Below are 5299 nucleotides of genomic sequence, written 5' to 3'. Positions count from 1 at the left end.
GGCCCTGGCAGCTGTCCAGATGTGGCTGGAGATAAACAAGGGAAGTCAAGTCCGACAGGCCGGCCTGGCAGCTGACCCCGCCCCAGCCGGCCTCCCCCAGAGGCCTGCACAATGCGGGTGTTCAGAGGAGGGCGTTTTTTGGAATTCTGCCTCTGCCCCTTTTCGCTTTCACTTTTTTTGACTCATTTCATTTGGGGCAAAGGGGTGGCCCTTCAAATGTCAGGAAGCCCAGTGCTCCCATTGTGCCTTAGGAGAGGGCCCGGATCTTTCCATTGCCTCAGTCCTCACTCAGCAACTGATGGATTCGTTTTCTACAGCCCTTTATTCAGCCCCAGATGTGTATGAACTCTGGGTGAATGGAGGTCTCCCCCCGCCACTTCCTCACAACACTCTAGTCTGTAGATGGCAGGGAATTAGATTTGCTGGGGCGGGGGGAAGGGACTTTCTTTCTATGCTGGAAATTTCCCGCGTGGCCCTCTAGCTCCTCTCTTTCTCCTGCTCTGTGCCCCGGGAGGTCCACCCATGACCTGGGCCAATCAGCCTAAGACCACCAAGAACAAACCTGCCACCCAGCAAAGCTAGGTTCCGACCCCCTCGATGAAGGACAGCCCCGGCCAGAGGAACCTCGGGCATCCCCAAGCGAAGGGACAGAGTTGTCCTAGGATTCTGGGAGATGGCGGGATTTAGATTAAATTTAAATGAAAGCAGATTTGAGCAGGCCCAAAGCAAAGCGGGTTTTGTATAAAACGGTCAGCTTCGGATCTGGATTTAAAAGTGGCCCCAGGGCCCTGCTTCCTCGGAGGCGATAAAGCTAAGATGTCGAACGCGCCAGGAGCCCTTTATCTGAAGCTCCAAGCTGAGTGCCGGCTCAGATCCTCTAGGCAAAAGTGGAGCATTTCATTCTCACTGGATGAACGAATGATCCAACGAATGCTCGGCCTAGGGCCTGGTAGGGGGGCTGCGTCAGGGCGGCCGTTCCGTGAATGGTCATTGAGTCCTTCCTGGCCACCTGTGCACAGCTGGAGCCCTGTCCTCCTGGCTCGGGGAGCAGGTGGCCTCGGAGCTGTGGCTGGAGTCAGGATTGAAAGGTTAAGGTGGGTGGTTCGGGCAGGCTAAATAGCCATCTCTGATGGCGAATTAAGAAAAATTGAGTTTATTTAAGGAAAGGCTACACAGCACTGAGCCAAAGGGTATTGGGTCCATGGTGGCCGCAAAAATATACGCGGGGCAGTGAAACAAGGAAGGGCACAGAAGCAACAGGAGAGCCTAGGCTGGGCTGCTTTGGCTCACTGAGAAGTCGGAGAGAGAGAAGGGGCCTTGGGACAGGTTTGGGGGTAAATCCGGGACAAGCTGCTGCTGCCCATTGCTCCCCTGGTGGCAAGTCTCGTGGGGTCCCCTCGGAGGGGAGAAGGGGATCATGCCTGTGTACTCCAGGGGGGCGGGGAGCACACGCTGGGTCCTTTGTCCTGAGCGTATTTGTCTTTTTCTTGCAGGTGGAAATCTTGGGGGAGGTCTCAGGGGAGGGTCTCAGTAGAATATTCGTCGGCTTTCCAGGTGCGCTCTTTCAGGGTCGTGGTCCTTTGGTGCCGGGACAGGGGGTCATTAGTTGATGTAGCTGGTCCTGAGGCAGCCACAGCACCGCTTGTCTGGTTTTGCTGCTTTTCTGGGCCTGAAGCTGAAATACAACTGTGGCCTAGGTGTTATCTTTAGGGAGGAAAGGTCTGGGGGCCTAAACCGCATGACCAGATATGATATGCTGGGGGGCGGAGGGAGGGTGGATAGGTTACCCTGAGGCCAAGGTTCTTGTTTTTGCAGTTTCACTTCTTGCTGGGCATCCGGGCCTTTCTGCCCTGGCCTGTCGTCCTTGCTCTGCTCATGACTGTCTGACACCGATGAATTGCTCTGGGGGCCACAGAGTGGCTGAAGATCCGAAGCCCATTAGAATTAGAGCCGGCCCTGGCCAGGTGGCTCAGTTGGTTAGAGCATCCTCCTGATACACCAAGGTTTGGGGTTCAGGCTCTCTCTGGTCAGGGCACATACAAGAATGAACCAAAGAACGCATAAATAAGTGGGCCAACAGATCGATGTTTCTCTCTCACACACACACTCTCCCTTTTCCTCTCTCTCTCTCTAAAATCAATCAATCAATAAAAATAAAAATTTTAAAAAATTAGAATTAGCCCGGCTGGGTTGGCTCAGCGGTTGAGCATCGACCTAGGATCCAGGAGATCACATTTTGATTCCCGGTCAGGGCACAGGCCCGGGGTGCGGGCTCGATCCCCGGCAGGGGGCGTGCAGGAGGCAGCCAGTCAGTGACTCTCATCATTGCTGTTTCTCTCTCTCTCCCTCTCCTTTCCTCTCTCTGAAATCAATAAACATACTTTTTAAAATAATTAGAATTGGAGACGGGGGTGGAGGGCTGGGGCCGAGACTCCGCCTCATCACCACGCGCTTCCTAATTCATCTGTTTAACAAATATTTACTGAGTGCCAGGGACTCTTTGAGGGGTATGTGAGTTAGCAAAAGAGACCCAAATCCTTTCCCCCTTGGAACTCATATTCTAAAGAAACAGGAGAACCAATAGGTAAGTCAGAGGGAAATCAAGCCAGGAAGGAAGGAAAGATGGGCTTGGGGTTGAACGTGGTTAAATTGAGGGGAAAGTAGCAGAACATAAAGGTAACCACTGTAAGGCGTGGAATTCAGTGGCACTCAGGACGTTCACAGTGTCGGTCAACCAGCAACTCTCTCTAGTTCCAAAACATTTCATCACCTTAAAAGGAATCCCTGTGCCCATTGGCAGCCCCTCCCTCTCCCCCGCAGCCCCTGGCAACCATCAGTCTGATTTCGGTTGCTATGGATTCAGCAGCCCCTGGTAACCACAAATTTTTTTTTTCTATCTCTGCGGATTTAACTATTCTGGGCATTTCGCATAAATGGAATCATATGTGTTCTTTTGTGACCGGCTTCTTTCACTTTGTATAATGTTTTCAAGATTCCCCCACATTTTAGTCCATATCAGTATTTTATGCCTTTTCAAGGCTGAGTAATATTTTGTGCGGACAGGTCCCATTTCCTAGATCTGCTCCTCGGTTGACGGCGCGGAGGGTGTTCCCAGCTCTGGCTGTTACGGGTGCTGCTACCGTGAGTTCTGGATCAAGTGTCGGAGGCCCTGCTTCCAGCTGTTTCCAGTGAAAGCCTAGGAGTGGAATCGCTGGGTCCTCTGCTGACGTTTTTGAGGACCCGCCAAGCGGTTTTCCACAGCAGCTGCTTCATGTTCCACTCCCACCAGCCACGAGCCGGACAAGGGTTCCAGTTTCTCCACATCTTCCCCGGCACTTGTGATCTTACACCTTGTAAAGAAGAGCCACCCTGGTGGTCAGAGGGAGCGTCGCAAGGAGTTTCCATCTGCCTGTCCCTGAGTGCACATCATGGGGGCTTGAGCTTTTTTAATTATTTTTAATTTTTTTATGTGCCCATTGGCCATTTGTGCATTTTCTTAGAAAAAAAGTCCTTTCCCGCCCTAGCTGGTTTGGGCCAGTGGTTAGAGCCTTGGTCCCGGGGACTGAAGGGTCTCCAGTTCAATGCCAGCGTGTGTGTGTGTGTGTGTGTGTGTGTGTGTGTGTGTGTGTGTGTGTGTCTTCTCTCTCTCCCTTCCACTCTCTCTGAAAAGCAATGGAAAAAATGTTGTCCGAAAAAGGTCCTTTCCCCGCTTTTGAATCGGGTTGTCTTTTTGTCATTGAGATATAAGAGGGGAGATTGAACTTTTATTTTATTATTATTATTTTAATCCTCACACGAGGGTATTTTTTCCATGGACTTTCAGGGCGTCGAAGGGAGGGAGGGAGGGAGAGAGAGAGAGCCATCCCCCGGTCGCCTCCCACAGGGGCCCTCTCCCCGGACCCAGCCCTCTCCGGAACCACCGCACTGACCAGCAGGGGGCAGTGACGCACCGACGTCGCTCTGGAGCCTGAGCCTCCCAGCTCAGGGTCCTTTGCTGTTCTGCTGTTACCGTCTGAGCCGGGACAGGAGATCTGCGGGGAAATAGGAACAGTGGCGTATGCTGCTCGTTCCCAAAGGTCCTCCTCCTATGCTCAGTGCACAGTGAGAACAGGCCCCGCCACGGTGTACCGATGAGGAAGCAGAGCCTCAGGGGCACGAGAAACCTGACGAGGCCACATAGACACAAACAACCCACAGGCGATTCTGGTCGCAGCACATCCTGAATTTCCACCCGAATGCTAGGAAGGACGCAGCGCTGCACGTCTGGGCTGCTCAGCATCCATAACCAATCACCCGCTCCATGGCTCCTGAAGCGCTTTCCGATCCTCAGCACCCGAAAATTCTTATTTTATTCTACCCAGCTGACAGATAAGCAAACTGAGGCTTCTCTGATGACGTGGCAGCCAGAGTGCACCGCTCAGATCTCCTTCAAGAGAGTCTGCTCTGAAGAGCATGCTTGACTGACAGCCGTAGCTCCCGCCCCTGTGGACCACCAAGTTCATGCCAAGGCCATACTCGGGGGCGGGGGCGGGGGGGCTGCTCACAGCGACGCCTGAGCACCCTGGAAGCCCCCTTACAGGTGACTTGGGCTGGGCTGAAATTTCTGCCCGCCGAGGCTCTTCCTACACAGTCCTTCCTTCCCCCTCTCCTTTCGCAGGCTAGCAGCACAGTATGAAGACTCCCCTGCCCCCCCTCTCTGCCCCCCCTTATCCCACCCAGGGGATACATAAATCCTCAGGGAATCTTTTGCAAGTCTAAGCCAGTCTGGGCGTCTGCTCCTCGGAGGATCTGCGTGAACACAGATGACTTCCATTTTGTGGGCCGAGTTAATGAAGTCTACAGCCATCCAAACTCACGACATCTGTTGTCAGGGAAACAGATATTGGGCCCAGGGGCGTTGGAATTGGAACAGCCAGGGTGCGAGGCTTCCTTGCCCTTGGATGACCTTTGGGGAGTTTCTTAACTGGCCCTGAGCCTCTATGTCGTGCGTTGAATCAGCGATTCTCCACCAGCTGGGAGTTTATCTCCCCCCCCCCCCCCGGGGACATTTGACAAATGTCTGGAGACACTTTTTTGGTTGTCACTGACATCTAGTGGGTAGAGGCCAAGGATATTGCTAAATATCCTACAGTGCACAGAGCAGTCCTCACTCCCCTGACACACACACACACACACACACACACACACACACACACACACGAATGATCCAGCCCCAAATATCCATTGTGCTGAGGTTGAGAAACCCTGTGTTAAGTGGAGATGGTACCAGTAGCTAATTCAAAGCTGTTGTGAAGACCCA

This window comes from Miniopterus schreibersii (genome assembly GCF_964146895.1).
Source record: "Miniopterus schreibersii genome assembly, chromosome: 20".
NCBI lineage: Eukaryota > Metazoa > Chordata > Mammalia > Chiroptera > Miniopteridae > Miniopterus > Miniopterus schreibersii.
The sequence above is the reverse complement of the archived record's forward strand: the minus strand, read 5'-3'. Positions refer to the sequence as shown.